Source organism: Phodopus roborovskii, unplaced genomic scaffold (assembly GCF_943737965.1).
Source record: "Phodopus roborovskii unplaced genomic scaffold, PHOROB, whole genome shotgun sequence".
Lineage (NCBI taxonomy): Eukaryota > Metazoa > Chordata > Mammalia > Rodentia > Cricetidae > Phodopus > Phodopus roborovskii.
In genome coordinates this window covers 20,493,674-20,515,161 of record NW_026126407.1, presented here as the reverse complement: position 1 = coordinate 20,515,161, position 21,488 = coordinate 20,493,674, and the positions used below count along the sequence as shown (strand labels likewise).

The 21,488-nt window shown below is 49.0% G+C and overlaps 1 protein-coding gene across 12 annotated transcripts in view; it reads left to right on the top strand.

Annotated features, from left to right (window-relative positions):
• Rai1 (retinoic acid induced 1) overlaps positions 1–21,488 on the top strand; it is a 97,723-nt gene that overhangs the window by 31,474 nt on the left and 44,761 nt on the right. For 2 of the 12 annotated variants that reach the window (XM_051180515.1, XM_051180518.1), the window contains exon 2: positions 2,903–3,032. The exons of 1 other annotated variant lie outside the window; for it this stretch is intronic. The gene's annotated coding sequence lies outside the window, so the exon portion shown is untranslated. Of the gene's footprint in view, positions 1–2,441; positions 2,497–2,599; positions 3,033–3,298; positions 3,530–19,768; positions 19,918–21,488 lie in introns of those variants that run through there. 9 more of the 12 variants (XM_051180520.1, XM_051180519.1, XM_051180517.1 and 6 more) reach the window with 9 other exon arrangements.

Here is a 21,488-nt window from a genome sequence, read left to right as displayed (position 1 = left end):
AGTTCCAGGGGATCCAACACCCTCTTCTTACCTGCACAGGCACCAGGCATACTCATGGTACACAGACATACATGCAGGCAAAACACCCATATGCATAAAATAAATTTTAAATTTCACATTTCTTATTTTATGTTTATGAGGTTTTTGCCTGTGTGTATGCATGTGTACCACATGGATGCCTGATACTCCCAAGAGGCCAGAAGGGGAGGTCTGAACCCTTGGAACTGGAATTACAGAGGGTGATGAGCCTCCATGTGGGTGCTTGGAATTGAACACCCCCAGCCCAACCTGACCTCTGGAAGAGCAGTCAGTGCTTATAACTGCTGGGGCATCTCACCTGTTCCCTCCTCCCTTAAATTGTTTTTCTTACTTAATTTTTTATTTTATGTGCATTGGTATGAGGGTGTCAGATTCCCTGGAACTCAGTTACAGACAGGTGTGAACTGCCATATGGGCACTGGGAATTGAACTTAGGTCTTCTGGAAGGGCAACAAGTGCTCTTCACCACTGAGCCATTCTCCAGTATCCCCTTAAATTGTTTTTACTTGCAAAAACAAAATTTAAGAGGTAGGGACTATGTACATCTTACAGACTTGGCCTTGTAAGACAGGAAATGCTGTTGTTATCACCAGAGAACCAGTAGGCCTTCTGGTTCGCATAGGCCTCAGGACTGAGAGACACAGGGTCCTAAGTCAAATAATTGAATACCAACACTAAGCACCCCTACATTTCAAAGGTGGAGAGATTGGACCTTATCCTTTAAGTTTCATTCTTGGCAGAGGTTTGCTCTTCAGGTGACTAAGGAGATCCCTTATTGCATAGTAGGGTTAGAGGAAACTCAGAAATGCTGATTCCCAGTAAAGGGACCAACCTGTACAAGAGTTCTGGATATTGACTTGATAAGGGAATCTGATTTGTTGTTTCTTTTTGTCTAAGACTGGGCCTTGAGTATTTCAGCCTGGCCTCAAACTTGAAATATAGCAGATGGCCTTGAATTCCTGCCTCCATCCCCCAAGTGCTGGAATCAGTTTTTTAAAAAGCATCTTCCCATTCCAAAGGCAGGCTTGGGGTGACTTTCAGGGTAAGGACCAGGAGGCACAACAGTGGTGTCACACACCCCTTTCTAGGCTTCTCCAGGTTGCATGGAGGGCTGGGAGGAAGCATCACCTTTCTGATAGCCTAGTTGGTATAATACCATGGGCAGGGTGAGGTGAGAAGTTGTATGGAGACTTCAGTATGTGAAGGGTGGGGTTTAGTACTGTCAGCTACTGATCCTGAGTGTAGAAAAAAGGTAGCTCCTTTCCAGAGGAGATAAGTGCCTCCTGAGCAATAAGAGAAGGTGTGGGGGAGTGGGATGTAGGTATTCTTGGCTTTGAAAACCTGGTTGGGTACTTGAATGGATGTATAGATGCATAAATGAATGGATGTATAGATGGATGTTGTGGGTGGGTGAATGGCTGCGTCTTCAGGGAATGGTTTGGAAAAGGGCTGGCTAGCAAAACTCTTAAGTCCGAAATTAAGTGCTGCATTTCCATCATGTTCCAAGGGTCTGCCTTTAGTGTTCAGCCTCAAAGTCCCAGTCCTCTTTGTCTCATCTTATTCTCTGGCTATCTTCAGGCACTCTCTCGCCGGCCGTTTGTCCCAGGATACCCTAGCCTCTCCCAGTGTCGCCTCCCCAAATGGTGAACATCTAGGTCTATGGTCGCTAAGTGCCAGGATCTCTGCAGTGCATCTCTGTTGTAATGAAGGGTAGCTCTCGAGAAGGTCCCCCTCTACCTGTTTACACCTATACACCCACCCCCACACAGTCGTTTTGTGCCCCAACCGCAGCACTACTTGTTCGCACCTTAAACAGCTATTCTGCGTCTGTGGGATCCTTCAGGGCCAGCTTCTGCCTGCCAAGCTTCAGACCCTACAAGATCACAGGCAGCCTAAGATCCCTGCGTGTGGCCAGAGCACGCACAGGCGCAATGTCCGTACTTTTTCAGTCCCATGGCCCTACACAGCAGCCAGCCCTGTCGCAAACAAGCCCACAAGAATACACAACGCCCTCAGAACACAACCCACTCAGGCAGCCCCGCCCACGCAGTCACACTACCACCTATAAACAATCTCACACAAACACCACCCCCACGCAACCACTGCATCACTCAGTCCCTCTGAGACCTACCGGCATGTTCAGAGGCTGGTTTCTAGCTAATCCCACACCCCCATCCCCAGCCCATGACATTCACACGTAGGGCAGAACAGAAATTTATAGCCACATTGATACACGGTCCTGAACGCACAGCCAAGGGCTCACCCGTGGGCTCGTAAGTCACTGGAAAAAATATTAAAGCATTCCCTCCCGTCTAGCTTTCATACGCGCGCACGCGCGCACACACTTACACACGCGCGCGCGCACACACGCGCGCGCGTACAGCACCCCCTTCCCTCCCCGCCCCCACTCGGTCTTTAGGCGCCTAGAAACCTCACAGCCATGACCTGGCCTTAGCGGTGAGAGCCGCGGGAGCGTCTCCGCTGCGCCCCCTCCTCCCGCTTGCGCCCAGCTTACCACTTCTCCTCCCTGCCCCCTCCCTCTCCTCCCCTCCTCCGCGTCTGGGGCGCGGGCTGCGCGCAGCCAAGCCCCCTTGTCGTGTGCCCCTCCCCGCGCGCGCCCTTCGCCCGCATCGTGCTAGCCCAGTAGATGTGGCCACAAGGCTGTCTCTAATTACCTCCTGTCCCCCGGCGGCCGGTGAATAATGGCTACTGGGGGCACTCGCAGGCGCTGCTGAGCAGGAAGCGAGGGGCTAGAGAGGCGCGGCGCTCACGGGAGCGCGAAAGAGAGGAGCGAGCCCAGCGCCACCGCTTGCGGCGCGCAGAGAAAGGAATCGTGTGAGCGCTCACATTTTTTTCTCCCAAGGATCTCATCTGGCTGTCGGGTACTGGAAGAGGCGAGGGGGAGAGCGCACCATAGCAGAGAGACGGCAGGAGAAAAGGGAGACTACGAGACGCGCCGCGACGGCGCCCCGAGACCCAGGAGGAGCCCGCAGGTATTGTTGGCGGCGGAGCTTTGTGTCTTAGGCGGGCTGCTCCGGGCGAGGGCTCCCTGAATCCCTGCCCACCGCCGCGCTCTGACCTGCAGTGAAGCCGGGCTGCTGATGGGGTTCTTCGCGGGTACCCCTCCCACCGCGATCCTTGTTGGAGTTGCGGGTTTGCGTGTTTGGAGGTTTTCCATGTGGGTGGAGGGGATCAGTCTAGGAGAGAAGGAATTTCTTTTCTTTCTTTCTCTCTCTCTTTTTTTTTTTAATGGCCGCAGCAGTTAGGTTGTGATGGGGATTCTCCCCTCCCTTTTGCTCCACAATACCTTGGTGAGCGGGCTCGGCGACCAAGCTACCCGTGGAAGAATTGGGGCTGAGATGTCGCGGCGGGTGGCCGCAGATGGGGATGCTGGAGAATGAAGGAGTTCATCTCAAGTTCGCAATCTGTGTCCGGAAGCTGGTCTGGCCTGGGAGGGCGTTTCAAGCACCGGTCCTACTGTGAGCAACCAGTGAGAAACTTCCCGAGAGTCCTGTCCCCCGGGGGACAGTTCCCTGGCGCCTGTGGGTGCTACTGCGGGCCCTTCTTCTCAGCCTTGGAGCATTTAAGGTCGCCCCCCCCTTCCCGACAGCTTCCGGATCTGGTGGACTGATCGGCTTCAAACACTTCCCCTAGAATATCCCTCCTCATTCCCTGTAGAGTGAGTGCCCTCTGTCCTGCACCCACCTGCCAAAACAGCGGAGTGGCCAACCTGACAATAAAACCTCATGCCTTTGCGGTGAGGGGCAGGGGTCATGACTCAGCCTCTCCTTTGACTACTGACCCCTGGGCCCTACAAAGGGGAAGGGACTCCCCCTTTCTTCCTTATTTGGGATAGAGAGGTTATCACTGGATGATGTTAGAGAGGAGACAAGTAGGGGTGCCCAGCAGGGAGAGTTGGGGTGCACTGGCTGGGTTGTGGAGTCTGCCTGTCCGGGCTTAACGATTGGTTGATGCCTTTGGGCACGTAGAAGGCCCACTCTAACCTCAGCCTCCTCCCCTCCTGTACAATGCAGCCTGAGAGGTGATCCCGGAGGTGGTGTGCTTGTGTGACGAAGTGCTTGGCTTCCTGAAATCCACAGCACACACCACTGTTCTGGTGACCCAGAGCTCTAATGCCTGCACCTCTCCCTGGGTTGGAATGGGGTGAAGGGCTGCTGAGAGGGGAGGGGAGTGATAGGAACAGTTACTTTCCACACTAGCACCATGGGAATGGAGGTCTATCCTTGAGAGTTCCAGGGTACTGCAGTCCAGAAAGGGGGAGGGCTCAGCCTCAAGGGAGAAACCTCTGGGTCAGAGCCTAGACATAAGCTGTCACATCTTTTCACTTTTGGGTTTGTGGATGGGTGTGAGGCTAAGTGGGCATTATGAATCTCAGCTTTGATAGATTACTGATTGAGCAGCTCAGGGGCAAGGGAGCTGTTCACCATAGGCCAGCTGTTCACCTCTCTCCCTAGAGACAGGGCTCTTGGGGGTTCAAGCAGGCACCTTTGGAGTTAGGGGACTGGCCTTTAGACTGCTCTGTGGTTGGGTCCAGGAACCCAAAGAGTTAACCTTCCCCCAGAAATTTGTCAATCCCTGAACAACAGAGAGATATTGTTAGCCCCTCTCTGTTACCAGCATGATTCTGCCTAGCTAGAACTGCAGATCCAGACCATACATTCCCTGTTCATTGCAGCTGCAGTCTCTGTTACAGGCTGGACAAGATGCATGCTGGCTCCTTATTTAGGGACCTTATAGGAGACGAAAGTCAGAGCCTGGAGAGGGTCAGGCAGCCAAGCTCTGGCCTTGTGGCTCAAGGGAAAGAGGTCATAGAAACTGAGAGGGTTGTCATCATGGGGGCTGGGTTTAGGAAGAAGACCTTTCTGACCCTCTGCCTTACCCATACCCACACCTTCACCCTGACAGCTGAAGAGGCCTTTTAGAGTGGCTTTCTGACCCCCAGGGTAAACTGTGACATTAACAGTTGAGATTGCCTGGAGATGAGGGCTCTGGGAAACAAGATTTCATTATATCAGGTTTGTTGCTACCTACTCTTCAACCCCAGGGCACAAGCACCTTGGAGAGTTGTGTGTGATGAAGGAGGACTGGGAATACAGCACAGGGGTGGGGGACTATCTACTCTGCCCTGGACATGACCTCCATGTCCTGTAGACAAAAGCTGGTCTCATAGAACCTCAGAGCCAGGCACACTGCAGACAATATTGTTTGGAATTTAGCTAGACAAACATAGAAGTGAATGATTAATGAGTGAATCAGTGAGTGAAAGGGGATTGAAAACAGCAGGTCATTTTAAAAAGGTATTTTTTGACTTATATGTTATAACACAGTTTGCAAAATACCCTGAAAAATAAAAACAAACAGATTATTGAGTGTTAATGGCCTCTGACAGTGCTCACATGTTGGTATGAGTCTTCCCACATGTTGGCTTTGGTGGTTGGTGATTTTAAAGGCTTGGTTGAGTATATCCTGTTTTTTTTTTTTTTTTTTTTTTTTTTTTGGCTAACAACACACCAGCCTTTTCCTGTTTTGTAACCAGTTCTTTGTGAACACCAGTGTTAACATCTTTAGGCTTTTTCAGTCAAGTGGATTTGCTATAATTTGCTTAATACTGCCCTTTGTTCCATATACTGGAACAAAGTGATGTGCTTGGGTATATTTTGTGTAAAGAGCCTTTTCTGATGTTTAAGGTTATTTTCTTAAAATGCCACTGTTGCTGTTGCCACCACCGTGAAAGACTTCGGCATGCCTGCAGTGGAAGAAACAGGCTTCTCTAGCTTTCTTGGGCTAAGTAGGACACTGTTCTTCCTTTCCTACTATCTAGAAACTTCTAGTGCTGAAAAGAACCCTGGCAATGAGTCACTGGTCTGACCTCCCTATTTTGACAGAAGAGGAAACCAGAGCCCAGAGGGGAAGTAAGTCCCAAGGTCACACATCAAGAACATGCTACTGATCTAGTATTTGGGTTATTTATCTGGGAAAAATCCTAAGTTGAGCTTGCCCATTTCATAGATCAGAGACCAGATGAGGAGAAACATTCATCTTGCCCCTGCTGTTTCTAGCTGGGTCAGTAGAAAATAGACTCCTAACCTCATCTGTGTTATGTACACTGCTGATGGGTCCAGAGCTACTACCCCGGTTGGCTGGCCACGGGCTCCCTGTTAACCCTTCCTACAGCTTTTATTCCCCTTTACCATCTTATTTTCCAAAGGGAAAGCCTGAGGGTCAAAAGCAGGTGCTCCAAGAGGGTGGGGCTAAGTTCAGGCCCCATGTGGTCATTTCCCCATCTCTGTCTCAAGTTCCAAGTTCAGAGACCCAGCTGTGGTCTGTTAAGAGCTAGAGAGGTGTAAGCACCTATCAGATATACTGTGTCTGAAAGGGTTAACAGTAAGTCCTTTTAGAATTCTTCTGACCTGAGGTTGACTCTAGATGCTTGAGATGAAAGGGAAGAAAAGAAACAGTTGAAACGGTGATTCCAAAATGTGAAGGGAGCTTGGAAGGAAGAGAATGAAGGGAGAGAAAAAAAAAAAAAAAAGAGAGAGAGAGAAATAGAAAAGATTTAGGTCAAATGAAGGAAGTAAAGAGAAAATTCTATGTGCCTCAGGGTCAGGTACCCAGAGGAAAGGTTAGGGACATTAGTCCCAGTAGGAATGTCAGGCCAGCCAGTGCTGGGTACCTTGGGTGGCTATGTAGGGCTGAGTGCTGCTCTATCACCTTCTCCTTAGGGGATGGGACAGAGAAGCTACCTGCCTGGGCCTTGGTTTGAGTCCTTCTGACCCCAAAGATTTTACACCCAATCCTGGAGACCCTTGTAGCAGGCAACTGTGGTTTCTGATTCCCCACCCAAGGACAGGGCCCTTTTTGTCTCTTCCCTGCCAGCACTTCAGCCCTGAATGTTAAAACTGTGCTGAATATGGACATGTAGAGATTTGTGTGGTATGTCTGTGCAGGTGAGTGCTCATCTGTTTGTCGTGTTTTGGGGTGTGCCAGTGTGTGTGCCTCTAATCCTACTACCCCCTTGTTTATGTTTTGAGACAGGGATCTCACAGTGTAAACCATGCTGGCCTCCAGCTTGTGACCTTTCTTCCTCCACATGCATATTCCTGTCTAGACACACATGCCTGTGTGCCCTTTTGTGGGTGTGTGCACATCTCTGAAGGTATGTGTTGGGGGTGGGATGCATGATTGTATGTGTGTGGTTGTGAGCACATACTTCCTCCTGAAGGCCTTGAGGAGACCCAGGAGCCAGGCTTTTGTGCAGTTTTCAAGGTTGTAGATGGTAGGTAAAAGTGAAGTATGGCCTTTTGCTGGGAGGGGTACACTGGGAAAGCAAAAGGAATGAAAATCTTAGAAGACTGTCTTCTTTGTGGTCTCCAAGGAGATCAGCCTGTGAAATGATCCACATGTTAATTAAAAACGATTATATCCTGATTGAGCTTTTCCTGCTCAACCCCAGCCAGGAAGAGGCTGAGGATGAACAGAGGGTCTGGATAAGCAGGGTCCAGCAATGGACTTTGGGCACAGGTTTGGAGGGCTATGGCAGGTGCTGGGGGTGCATGCCCAGTAAGGGCTCCCCAAGGTGATATCCTTAGGTCCCAGGAGCTGGATGACAGCCATCAGAACCCCATGGGTCTGTACTCATGTACTGGTGCTACATTATTATTTACATAACTGTGCATGTTGTCATGTGCTTCATGCAGCCAGATGTGGGAACTCCAGGCTGTCCTTGGTTCTCTGGCCTCAAGGCCCAGTCTGTTCTTTTAGTTCTTAGCTGCTCCCAGATTCCCACTTTGAGTTTCTACTTCTGCAGAAGCTCTGAGAAGCCAGGTCTCAAGACTGAGAGAATCTTCTCATTCTCCATGTTACTCCAAAGTTTCTTCTTTTCTGAGGCCCATTTTACCCAGGAAATAAGCAATTTGACAATTCACTGCCCAAGCAGTTGTCTCACTTGCATCATTTGTACCTCATGTCCTGTGTTTGCTGATGGTCTGTAGCAGACCCTGCAGCCACATGTGGGGTGCACGCACTAAGATTTCTCTAGGAAAGCCCAGGCCTGGCATTGCTATGTTTGCTTGATTATCTTACCTGTTAACCCAAGGCCTCCTCTGGTAGAGAGGAGCAGTCGCAAGCATTTGGTGATAGACATCCCTGTAAACCTGCTCACCTCAGCATCTGGTGAGCCTACCCACTCCTGCACCTCTTCCTGCTCCCACACACTAATTGGCTGCCTCTGCCCCTGGCCCACCCAGCTTCTCTGAGAGGGAGAGACTCATATCCAAAAGAATCCAAGTCCACTGCCCCAAAATACCTGAGCTGTATTCTCCCTTTTGTGCAATAAGGATGATAGCTTTTCCTGGCAGGTCTGTCAGTAAAGTGAGGTAGGCTTTGCTCAAGTGCCTGGCAGCCCCTGGCGCAAAAGGACTCATCTGTGTATCTTTACACCCAGGACATCTGTGTGCTGCTATGGGGGGAGGAGTTAAATGTGCTGAGGAGAGGGACAGCCAGGGTTCAGCTAACTCCTCTCAGTACGAGCCTCTTGGGGAGCTAATGTGCTCACAGGAACTACCTAAAGTTACCTCATTAAATGTGGAATGTTTGGGGAAAAGGAGGGGGTACTCTTGCTGGGCTGTGTCCCAATGAGATTTATTAGAATTGACCCTGCATTCTTAGGGGGATCTTGACCAAGGGGAGGTTTGTAAGCCAGAAATAGTACCCTGAGATGAGAAGGGCAGGGAGGATGGGAAGTCAGCTTCCACATCCTCCAAGGGCAGAACTGGGAGGGAAGAAGACAGGTGTCTACTTGTCCCACAAAAGCCCTTTTTACCCAGATAGACTGAGTTACCTTGTCTGCCCTAGTCATCCCTGCTGGTTGACATTTCAGAAGCAGTTTCAACTGAGTTCCTGCCTTCTGCATTCTTTCTGCCTATAATGTCACTTCTCCCCACTACCAGGGGTCAAAGCATGGCCAACCCTGTTTAAAATGCTAGTATGTTACTTTGTTTATTGGGCAGGTGAAGGGACTCATGCTTACATAATGCCAGTCCAGGGAGGCAGTGAAGGTAAGGCCATAAGGGCCACCTTGTCTTCCTGGGGCTACATCCAGAGTATCTGTCACCTACTTTGTCAAGACCCAGAATTTAGATGTGTCTATAACACATCTTGTTCAAAATCATATGCTATCAATGATTCAGTAACACAGGACTCTGGGCACCAATTTGCTGCTTGATGAAATTGTCACCACTTGGTACCTGTGCTGCCCTGTAGATTGGGTTGGGTGTGGATGGCATCCTCTCAGAAAGCTCCCTAGTCCTATGAGACGGCTAGGGTTAGAGTTGGTGCAGTGGCCTGAGAAAGGCAGGTAGAAGTAGGGAGCACAAAGTGGGTTTTTTCCTCTTTTTTCCCTCTGGTTGGGGGTGCAGTAGAGCAAAAGCATTGTTAGAGCTTTTCTGTCATGGGTGCTCTGGCCACATGAACTATTTCTGGGATAGCTTATAATCTAGAGTTTCAGCCAGAGCTTCAATGGCTGGGAGAAACCATGGTAGGAGGCTATCTTGGAGGTAAGAATGTAGAAGAGGTGCTGTATAAAGGGCATCCAGACTAGACTGAACTAGGTCAGCTTGACCTTGTACTTGTGGCTGTTGAAGCTGTATTGCTGGCAGCCCATCCGTCTGTCCAGGAGAGGTGTCCCAGAGGAAGGGGACTCAGTGCACAGTATTCTTTGCCAGAGAGAGTACACTGACAGCTCAATATTCTGGATATTGTGTTTGAGGCCTAGGGTGCAAGATGGGGAGTATATATGGATATGAGCAGCACTAGATCAGAGTAGCCACAGAACAAGCACAGGGAGGAGCTGTGGCTGACAAGGACTCTGGGCTGAGACTGCTATGAAACATTACCTGAAGGCTCATGGAAAGGGGGAGAGGGGCTAGGCAAAGAGCATGACTGGCTCAGAGGTGGGAACACCAAGGAGCCCAGGGAGATTGGCAAGTCCACATCATCACTTGTTTTTCCTTTGAGCCTTCTAGTCCTTTTGCATACTTGCTTCTAAGGATATGGATAGCCCAAGAACCTCTTCTTAATACCTTAGACTTTCCTTCCCATTGGGGCTCCTATACAGACTGGCCTGAGGATAGCTAGAGGGATGCAGGGCCTGACCTGTTCCCTAATCTTTTGCCTGAACCATAACCTCTGGCCTGCCATTATCTATACAAAGGAGTCCTAGGTCCTACAGGGAAAATATGTGGCAATCCTGGGGTTCATAATTAAAATCCAGCAGATTACAGTACTGAAAAAAGGCACAGCAGAGAGAGAGAGAGACAGAGAGAGAAGGGGGGAGGGAAGGAGGGAGGGAGGGGTGTAGCACCCAGAGTCTGGGTAAAAATCTGCTAGGTGCCAGGGCCCAGCCCCTCTTAGTTCCTTTATTTAGTCAGTAGAAAATTCATTTCCCCCCATCTTGAGGTAGAAACTGAAGTTTGTAGAGATCACATGCCTCTGCCTGGAGGTCTTGTGGGATGAGCCCCTGGCCATGGCTAGAATGGACTCCTAGGATATTGAGTGGTGTGGGGGAGTAGAAGAGGCTCTCTGCTAAATTCACCAAGCCCCTGAGAATACACAGTGACTGAGCCCAACAGCAGCAGGCCTGAAGCAGGAGTAGATTGGTACAAAATAGAGCTTCCTAGGACCCTGGGGATATGGGCACAGATCATAGGTCACTCTTGTGACTGCAAAGAGTCATTTACCCAGGGCGGTGCTCTGAGCTGCCATTCATGTGTTTTCTCTTAGGTAATACAAACATGTCTTTCTGGGCATTGGATCTGCAAAGGGCCCCTTTTTCTCCTACAGTTCATTGTAACATGGGTGGCTGAGGAGGGCAAGTAACCCTCAGAAAAGGAAATGGACATTCAGGTCCCTCTACCCCTCTCCACTGATCCCAAAGAGACCTGCTGAGCCTGTTTTTGTGCTGGGCTTTTATACCATTCTTACCATCTAATGAAGGTGGGCTCTGTCAAACCCCATTTGACAGAGCAGCACAAGAAACCTAGTGGTTGACAGCCCCTGCCAAGGAAAGTTTGCTTTGTGTTTCCACTACCCTGCCCACACACAGTATCTTCTGTAAAAAACCTGTCTTTTCTGAGAGCTGAGGCTGGAGGTAGCCATGGCTTGAGAGGAATGTCCTCAGATGGGCAGTACTTGGCAAGCACATGGTTTAAAAAAAAAAAAAAAATAACAGGTTTGACACAAAAATCTACTTTTTGCTTTTTTTTTTTTAAGTCAGACCATGGTCAGGTGTAGTGCACACCTCTAATCATAGCAATTTGGAGGCAGAACAGGTAAATCTTTTTGATCCAGGCCAGCCTGGTCTACACAAGATGAGACCCCCATCTTGAAAAACAAGCAATGGAGTAACAACAGCAATAGACATCACTAGTAATAAATGGGGTTTAGTGTGTATGCCCAAGATTCTCTACTCCCCACCCCCGGGAAAAGAGTGGCACATAGGAGGGGGGCTGTCACAGGTAGGTGATTGAAACAGGCATCAAGTGCTTGTGGAGTGTGTTCTTGCCTGTTAAGTGCTTGGTTGGCAAGGCCTGAATGCTAACACCAATTGTGTTCTGTGTGTTCTCGAGTGTGATTGCAGTTACTCAGATAACCTCACACTGTCAGAGCACCAGGAATGGGGACTTTTGTTCCCACTATTAGCAGACCAGAAATCTGGAGCTTGGTGACATACCTAGATCCCAGTCGAGTGGAACTGGAGACAGAATCCTGCCAGTCCAGTACTCCATCTCATCTCAGACTCAGAGAAATTGACTCTTAGGTGTGCTTTATTCTTGTGCATTTTCAAGAACATTCTTTTAGTTAATATGCGGGGAGACTTCCACATTCTTCTACATAACCTTTTGCTGAAGCGACATTGTGTGATAAAAAAAGGTCCCAGGAGAGACAGTGCAGTTTGGGCTCCGAAGGACAGAGAATATCGATGCAGTAGGCTGGGCTGCTCCCAGAGTTAAGAGGCCTGGACAGCTCTGTTGCTACCAGCAAGGTGTGGCCTTGGCTCACTGCCATCTTGTGCTTTAGGACCATGTGTTCATTCATGTCCATGTTTAACTTTGCATTTCTTTTCTTTCCTGTTTCTGGGTGGGGATGCCTTTCCTAGAAAAGGAAGGTTAGGCAGAGATACAGTGAGTCTCCTGAACAGCACTGGAGGGAAGGAGGAGGATGATGGGGGACAGATGTCAGAGCTCTGTGACTAGGCAAAAGCTAGCTAGTTGGGGGTCATGGCCTGTGCAGAGGGCAGAGTGGAGGGCATATTGAAGCTGTATTCACATCCATCAGCATGGACTCTGGGGGTTCCAGTTAATTGAGGCTGATTCTAAATTGGGAGGCTTAACAAATGGTAATTGTCCTCCAGTGACAGCAGACCAGAGCTACACAGTGCCACCCAGACAGATCAGAAATCAGGCAGTGCTTCTTCCCTTTTACTACATGGGGCCTCTTGAGAGCTGCCCCCACAGAGGCCAGGAATCAGGAGCATTTAATTCAGGCCAGGGACTCAGGCCTGTTCTGTGCAGTTCCAGTGTACAGGGTTTGTAGCCTGCCTGTGTTTATACTGAGCTTCTGGGATACTCCCAGAGACACATCTGTGTGTATTAGTTCTGGCTTACCCTGTATTCAGCCACCTCCAGATCCCCTTCCCCAAGCACTTTATATTTCCCACAGGATGACATGGCTTTGTATGTAGGAGAGCAATGCTTGGCTGTGGACACGGTGATGTAGCAGGGCTTGCTTCTACCCCGAGGGGACTGGGCTGCCCAAGGGAGAGGAAATGCCTCATCTTAAGGGAGTATTCAAGCAATACCGAATATACTATTCTCACCTTCCTAGTTCCTGAAGACCAGAGGGCTGTGGTTGAGCATCTCAACAGTTGGCACTGAGCAGGTACTAGGTTGCCAAAGCTTGTCAATTTGGACTGTCTGGAGCTGACAGAGTTCTTCCCTTCTTGGCATTCCTAGAATGTGACCCATAAGACCCCCAACAAGGTTGAGTAAGGGTCACAGTGGGTATGGATGTATCTTCAGTGTGTATATAAATGGTGAATACAGATTCCCATGCTGTTCTGAGCTGAGGTTCTAAAGGGTGATGTGGCCCTACTGTGCATAGTGTAGTTTTTTTATCATGATGTGCATGTGTAAGGTAGTGGTGCTTGACAAAGAGGACTTGGTGGGAGGGGACTGCTATATGTACTTACCCTGACTATCCTTCCCTGCCCCACACCCTCTCACATTCCTGCCCCAGGCAAGATCCTCTAGGTCTGTGCTTCTCAGCCTTCCTAATGCTATGACACTTTAATACAGTTCAACTTGTTGTGGTGACCCCAACCACAGAATTATTTTCATTACTTTCTCATAACTAGTTTTGATTCTGTTGTGAATTGTAATGTAATATCTAATATGTGACCCTTGTGAAAATGTCGTTTGATCCCCCAAGGAGTCATAACTCACAGGGGTTGAGATCTACGACATTCCCAGTAACCTGGGGTCCTGACCTCATGTTCCCCACCTCTGGGACAGAGGCATCTGCCAGAGTTCAGCTCTTGACTTCATCTCTGCTCCTGGGAAAGAGGGCCCAGCAGATGGCTTTGAGGTCTCCAGGAACCAGAGAGATGGGAGAGGAAGGCTGTACACTCTCTTTTCAGGAGATCTTGGAGGAAATGGCTTCAGTTCCTTCAGCATGTGAGCCAGGGTGAGAGGCTTTGCCTTCATGTTTCCAGACAGGAGCTGGAATGGTTCCTGAGCTAGGATGTCTCTAGAGACAACATGAAGAACATTTTTGGAGGAGGTAACTTCTGAAGATGAAATAGGGGTACATTTGAAAGTGAAATGAGAGTTCTTCTGGAGATAGACCGTTTTATTTTGTTTTAAGATGAGGCTTTTCTACATTCCAAGTATTGCCAAATGCAATGTTTCTGAGAATGGGGTCTTTCTAGAGATAAGAGATAGTGCCCCTGGATGAGGAGGCTACTGGAATAGTTCTGGAAACAGTGGAGACTTCTGGATTTTAGATCCTTCTGGAGGTAAAATGAGCATCTGGAAATGGAATGGGGCCTTCTGGAAGGCTACTTAAAGTTGGGGTGAAGATGTCAATGATGTTTCTGGATATGTATCATACTTGAAGGTAAAGGTGCTTCTGAACATTGTGGACCTAAGGGATTTCTGGGTTAAAGGGAAGCATTCCTGAAGAGAAAACGGGTCATTTTCAGATAGTGTTTTTGAATCAAGGATAGTAATTTCTTGAGATGAGGAGGCATAACCAAACAGGGTGTTCAAAGGCCTCTTAAGAAATGAAAAGGTCTCAAAGGATCCAGAGACCCCTGTTTCTCATACCCATGTTCTGTGGAGGTGGGTCAGAGACCAGTATTGCCCCTGTCTTCCTTTAGGCCAGCATAGGAACTCCCTAAAGGAAGACCCAGGCTTTCCCAGTCCTGTCTTTGGGGTACACATGCCTTCAGTCTCCCCATGGGATAGCCAGTGTTCAGTGTTTAGATTTCATTTAATTCAGTTTTTTAGAGTCACCTGAGGCTCCCTTTATGGCCACCTGCACTGGGAGCCTCCGCTCTTAGTCTGCCCCCAGCCTCATGTGCCTTCAGGCACCCATGAGGCAGGAAGATGGGTGGGGACTGCAAGATTGACCTTAAGAAAAGGTCCAGCTTCTTGCCCTGGCTTGGGAGTACCTGGCTACCTCTTCTCTTTTCAAACACTGAGGCCCATCCCCACTTGAGCTGGCCTGGAGCCCTGTAGTAATTATTTCTCTGCTTTAATTGAAATTTCAGCCTCAGTGAGCCTGCCTTAGAAGTGTGAGGAGGCAACAACCCTGTATCAGCTTGAGGTGCCCCTTCCCTGCCCCAGAAGGAGGGTGCTTGTAAGCACAAGGTGCCAGGCTGCAGTCCCAGGAGAAGGTCTAGGTGAGTGGGCTAAGGACAGTTAAGGCAGACTGTTCTGCATAGACTTCTTGTCCCTGGTGGATTAGGACATGCTTAGAGAATGCAAGCTGGCCAAAGAAATAGAGGGATAAATGATTGGGGTAGCCTGAGGAAGCAGGGTCTCAGGAAAGCCTGTCTATGCCTCCTATTCATTTGACAGGGGTCTAGGGGAAGGGTAGGTAGGGCTAATATTCAGGTAGTGCCTGATGCTGATGGCAACAGGCCCAGTTCCTGGCTCAGGGCTGTGAAAACATTGTGGATAGGGTGGGCTGGCTGGAGAACTTTAAGAACCCTGTTTTCCTTACTGCATGGGGCTAGATGCTACATGGGTCTATCTTCTCCTTTTTCCTCATCTTGGGTGGTCACTGGGCTGGACCTATCTACTTAGGGAGGGAGAACAAGGAACTCAGAAAAACACTGCTCCTGAAGAAGGGCCTTTAAAATGGGTATGGTGGTGCATACCTTTAATCCCTGCACTTCAGGAGGCAGAGACAGATGGGTCTCTGTGAGTTCCAAGCAGTCTGTTCTATATAGCAAGGGCTACATAGTGAGACTCTGTTTCAAACAGTGGAAGAAGAGCCTGATGGTCTTAGTCATGTTTTGTTTGGATGTGGGAAAGCTACTATTCATGGCCCTCACTGCATCCACACTGATCCCCAGAACCTGCAGGCGTTACAGAGAACCTGTACTGGCCCATAGATCTCAGTCTTCTTTATCTGGGAAGTGGGTCAGTTTGGCAGGAGTTGTTGGAACTAAAATGACCTGCAAAATACCCATAGCTGCAAGTACCATTAGCACATGCCTGGTACCTCTCATACAGTTGTTGTGGGGCTACAGTCCTTGCTGCTATTTCTCAGAGGGTGTCTTTCTGGTACCTAGGAAGCATCTGGACACAAGCACCCTGATTAGGGCTTCTCCACCCCAGCAGAGGGGAGGTTTTGTGATAAGGAGTACCGAGGCAGTTGGAGTGAAAAGTGTGAAGGGGTCAAGAGAGGCTGCTTATTGTCTGCCCACTGGCTCCCATACACTAGGACCACCACACAGTAAGCTCCTGAAGCACTAGGCCTCTCAGCATGGCTCACAGTGCTAGCTGCTAGCTCCTGGTTTTATTCACAGCCTATAAGGATAGGAGTATGTGGCTACCCTCCAAGGGGTAGAAGGGGCAGGGATGACTAGACAGGACAGGGCATGTCAGCCCTCAGGAGCTGAGGAAGTGAAGACGGGTGCAAATGAAAATGGCTGTCCCATTTGCAGCCCTTTATTTCATGACTGACAGGCAGGCAGGGTGGGGAAGAAGAGGGTGAAGACAGAGGTCTAAGCTGGCAGCCAGGAGAGGGGTATCTAAGGCAAGGCAGCCAGGCCAGGGCTGCTGACTGGGCTTGTGCAACTCCACCAGGCTGGAGTGCTTGACTTGTTGCAGCTCGAGAGACCCCATCTTATGGCACATTTCAGCACCTGTTCCTCCTTCCTCGGTCGAGCTCTGCCTCTACTTAAGAATGTTTAGGTTCTACACCATCAATTTTATCCCAACAGACTGCTTCTTCCTTGTACTGGCCAGGCTAGAGGCTGAATCAGTTGGTGATGACCAGAGGCTGCCAGGGGTGGGTCCAAGGCACCAGCTCTACTGCCAGTCAGCTGCTAGAGCTAACCTCTTTACTTTTGTTGCAGATAAGGCTGTGGTTATGGGGCCCTCCTCATGCACAACCACCAGCTGAACTGACATCACTCACTGGTGCAGGCAGCTCTGCTTCCCATTATAGGGAGGGTGGTGGAAACCTCCAGATGGCTATGGCTCCACCCCATGAATCCATGCCAGAAGGGACAATCGGGGTTAGAGGTTAGTGTCTGAGTGAGTAGATGTTCACTAAATTGGGCTAGATCTTGTGCCTAGACCCTGGTTTGGTGTCTACCTAGGAGAGCTTTGTGAATACCCAGGGCAAGGTGTTATGTGTGTAGGTTACACTGAACAGAATTCTGTGTACTATGCTGCTCCCATGGTCTAGGTCCCTGCTGATGAGAACGTTTGCCATGCATGGGTTGTCTGTTTTTCTGGTTATCCAGAGAACCCTTGTGTTTCAGGGCCAGCAATGTGCTGCTTTCACAGAAATGCCACCCAGAAAAAACACCTCTGCACCCTGACACAGCCATCTCCAGAAAGTTGGAGGTTCCATTCCCTCCTGTGGATGCCCACCTCTACTGGCAGAAAACTGGCTCATGCCCTCATTTCTGGAGCTGTCCAGGTGAGAAGTGATGTTGTGTTGGTGCTTTGTGCAGGTATGGCACTTTTGGTAAACGCCTCTGAGGTCATAAAACTAGGCTTAGAGAGTGAGAGACTTTCCCCGGATCACAGGGCCACCTGGGATTTGAACTAGGTCTTAGAGCAGAGACCTCTAAAGATTCTGCCTGTCAGGAAGGGACCTAACTCCAGGGAAGGAGGCCTGGTGGACAATACTGTTTTGTGTTTATTTTTGACCTCCACCCTGTCGCCTACTCAGGCAGCAACCCCTGGGACAGATCCTGTCTTGATTTTCTCCAGAACAAAGCAGGCTCTGCTAGACATGCCAAAGCTGAAGCTGTAGCTCAAAGAGGTAAAAGAAATCCAAGCCTGCCTTTTGTTACTCAAGAAGGCAGCGAGGGAAATGGATTTGCCCTTGAACTGTGATAGTAGGCCACCAGGACCAATGAAGGGGAGGCTGAGGCAGAGGTACCTGGGCTGTGATGTCACCCTCACACCCCCACTCCCATCAGCATCAGGGATCTGACATCATTTTAGTATTCAGCATACATTCATATGCACTCATGCTCCCGTATGTGCATGCATACACATACATCTAGCCACACACATACCCTATACTTCCATCTCTCTTCTAAACCAGGCCTGGAACATATGACTAATAGGGGAGAGGAGATGGACAAAAGGAAAGAGGAAAAGAGATTAGTGGAGAGAAAATCCAGTTCTGGCTACCTTAGTTACCAGCTCTTGATGACTCACAGGGCGGGCTTAGCCACCTTCATGAGGAGGAAGAGCCTCCCTCTGGCCCCCTTCTAGCACCCCATTAATAAGATAGGCCCTTGTTCATGAGTCCTGAGGCAGAAAGAAGAATCAAGGACTTTTCAATAAGAGAAAACTCCCTGGGTGGTTTTGAATAGTTGCTTTTTTTTTTTTTTTTTTTTTGTGGTGGTGGTGAGGGACATGCCCTGCCCTCTTGTCCTTGTCCTTCTCGGCTCTGCCCCGGCTGCCTCCCTCCACCAGCTGTGTCTGGAACCGCCTGTGCCCAGGTCTCCACATGGATGAGCATATTTCTCAAGTCTTTTATTGTTCCTGCCCTTCCCTCCTGACACTCTTAGCTTAGCAGAGGCCACAGGCAGCCTTGCATCTCAGGAAAGCCAGAGAATCCCTGAGGCTTTTCTGAAAAGGCTTAAAGCTGGTGCTCAGTGCTGAGGAAACAAAAGCATTCTCCCTACATCCAGGGTGTTGGGCCTGCGGGCCAAGGCCAAGCTCATGGCCATTGCTGCAGTTCCTGTGGATAGGGAATGAATGGAAAACAGACTGACTAAGGAGAGAGACAGAGGAAAGAAGAAGATGCACAAATCTATTTATCAGACATTGCATATCTAAGGCAAGCCCATTTCTGCTGTTCTGGCTTTTGGTAAGCTGGTCCTACCTTTAATTGTCTAATAAAAAGGAATTACATTTTCTAAAAAGGCAGTAGCCCGTTTCATGTCGCTGCCTCTTGTAGAAACCATAAGTTCTTTCTTATGCATCTGTTAGCTCTGAGGGTGGGCTTCTGTGGCTATAGGTAGTGTGAATGGGGCCAGAGAAGAGGGCCACTGGAACACAGAACAGACACCAGGTACTCTATGAGACTTGGTCATACCCTTCCCAACCTGACCTGTTCACTCCCAACTCGGTTCTAAGTACAAGGACTGGATGCCCTGGGACTCATAGCAGAAACTTAATATTTAAAGAATGAATGAATGCTTACTGCACCAGTCTATGTATTTGGCAGGTTGCTCAGAGGATGAGATATTGGTTGGAATTAATGAAGAAATGAACAAATGAATGCTCTTCAGCCTTAAACTTCTTAACTGGTTGGATTTACTCATCCTCTCCTCCAAGCCCTGGAACTAAATTGATTGAAAACAACCAAAAATCCTGTCACCCTCACTACTTTAAATCATGAACATTGTTTTCATTTTTAAAAAATTCTTTTTTACATTTATTTATCTTGTGTGAAGGTCAGAACACAGCTTACTAGAATTAGCTATCCCTTTCTACCATGTGGTTTTCAAGGATTGAAACTCAGGTTCATAGGCTTTGGGGAGAGCATCTTTGCCCTCTGAGCCATCTTCAGAGCCCGTACACATTGTTTTTAGTGTTTTATTTATTTTTCAAGATTTACTTACTTTATATGTATGAATGCATGATGCATGCATGGCGCATGTGCATCTGATTGTAGCTCTACCTTTCCAGGCCTCAGATGCGCCCTGTCTGCTCTCCAGCCAGGGCTGTAGGCAGCACAGAGTACTACTTACCTCTCCAGAGCATTTTGTCTTTTGCTTTATACATGCCATCACTCTAGTTCTAGGTTTAAACAAACTTATATTGGCAGAACCACAACCTAATGAGCACTTACCAAACAGTAGCGTTGGTGATTTGGGAGCAAACTTCCTTGTTCTGTGCCTAGTTCTAGGCCCTGAACACCTTCTTACCTCTACTGTGTCCAGGTGTCTCACAATGAAAATAGTGTAGTCCCAGAAGGGTGGAGAAGCTCCTGAGCCATAGCAGCTCCTTGCTGCTGGTACCCAGGTCATACCGGACCATTTTGTGCCAAGAGAAATACAAGGGCCCATGGTATATGGAGCTTTAAATCTCACTGGTGAGTGTTTTCCTCAGGCTGCTGTTGACTTAGGTGGAAGCAGCTAGGCATGAATGCCATTGGGGTTCAGCCATCAAAAATGTGCCCAGTTGTATGTTCCTGTCTTGGGCCCTCTGGGTCACATCACAGCTCCTGGGTAGTCCAGGAGTCTGAATTGTCTGATCAGGTATAGCTGGTGATAGCTCGGCACTGGAACCAGCAGGGGCAGAATAGGACTAGACACATGCAGGTGGGGCCTGGTAGGGAGGGGAGACTAGTAGGGTACTGTCTCCTGGCACCCTAATGCCTTTGAACTCCATCTCCCTGTAGGTCTTTATTAGAGATTATGTATTTAGGGTAGGAAGGCTTTGCAAGACAGAGGTACAGAGCAGGAACTGTGGCTGCTCTGTCAAGATTGGCATGGATTGTGAGTAGGGCCTGGTGAGTGCTGGAGAGGGCATAATTCAGGTCATGGAGAACCAAGAGGTGTCCTGTCGATTCTTGCCATCCTGGTACACTTCGATTAGGCTGTTCTGCCAGCACATCTGTGTATCTGTGTGTGTTTGTGTGGGGGCTATGCACACCATAGTATAGAAGTCAGTTCTTCCCTTCTGCCATGTGGGTCCCAGGGATTGAACTCAGGTCTTCAGGTTTAGTGACTGGTGCCTTACATGATGAGTCATCTTGCCTCACCCCCGTTTTGTACATAATCTTACTTAAAGCCTTGCTTAAACCAGGGCCGTTTTTGTAGCAGGAACCCTCCAGTGATTCGGTGACCATGAAGCTGGTCATGGTCCTAAAAGTACCACTGCATCCCTTTTGTCACCCTGGTGCTCAGCTCAGCCCAGAAAGAAAAACATTGTCACAAAGAAAAGGAGAAAGGGAACAAACATGCATGCAGAGCATCTCTTCTGAGAGCAGTGCCATTTTGCTCTTCAGAATTGGGGGTGGAGGTGATATGGGGGGGTGTTTAGAGGCCTGCAGCCTGGAGTAAACCCCTAGCTTCTGTCTTGAAAGTATGTTGAGCCATGACTGTCCCTGCTCCTCCATAGATTCTTGCTTGAAGCTTCTGCAAACATTAAGTAGCTCCTGGCTGTCCCTGCCTCACCCAAAGATGGTGGCTTTCTGGGATAATGTCACAGTCTGCCTTTCAGTGTCATTGGGCAAAGACCCCACTGTGCACAAGTGCTCACACACCGGCTGTGTTTTTAAAAGATATGTCTGCCAAACAAATTGCGTGTATTAATTCATTACCTCATTTCTTACTAATTAAGGACAGTTATAACTGCCTCTCTGAGCATTGGTGGGGGAGCCAGGAGGACCTCCCAGAGAGGAGCTTTACTTGGGGTGAACACACTGTACCTTTGAGAGTTTCTAGAAGAGATGGTGATGGTTCATGGACCCATCCACATCACCATGCTCAGGCTGGCCGCTTATCATTTATCTAGACACTGGCTAGTAGGCTTGTTGATGGAGGAACTGGTCTTCTGCTCTGATTGTGGGGGTGAGGGGTGCTCACCTACTTTAGGCAGAATGTGAAGACAGATGGTACAGGGGTGTCCTGGACAGTGAGTGGGTCCTGAGCTGGAAGC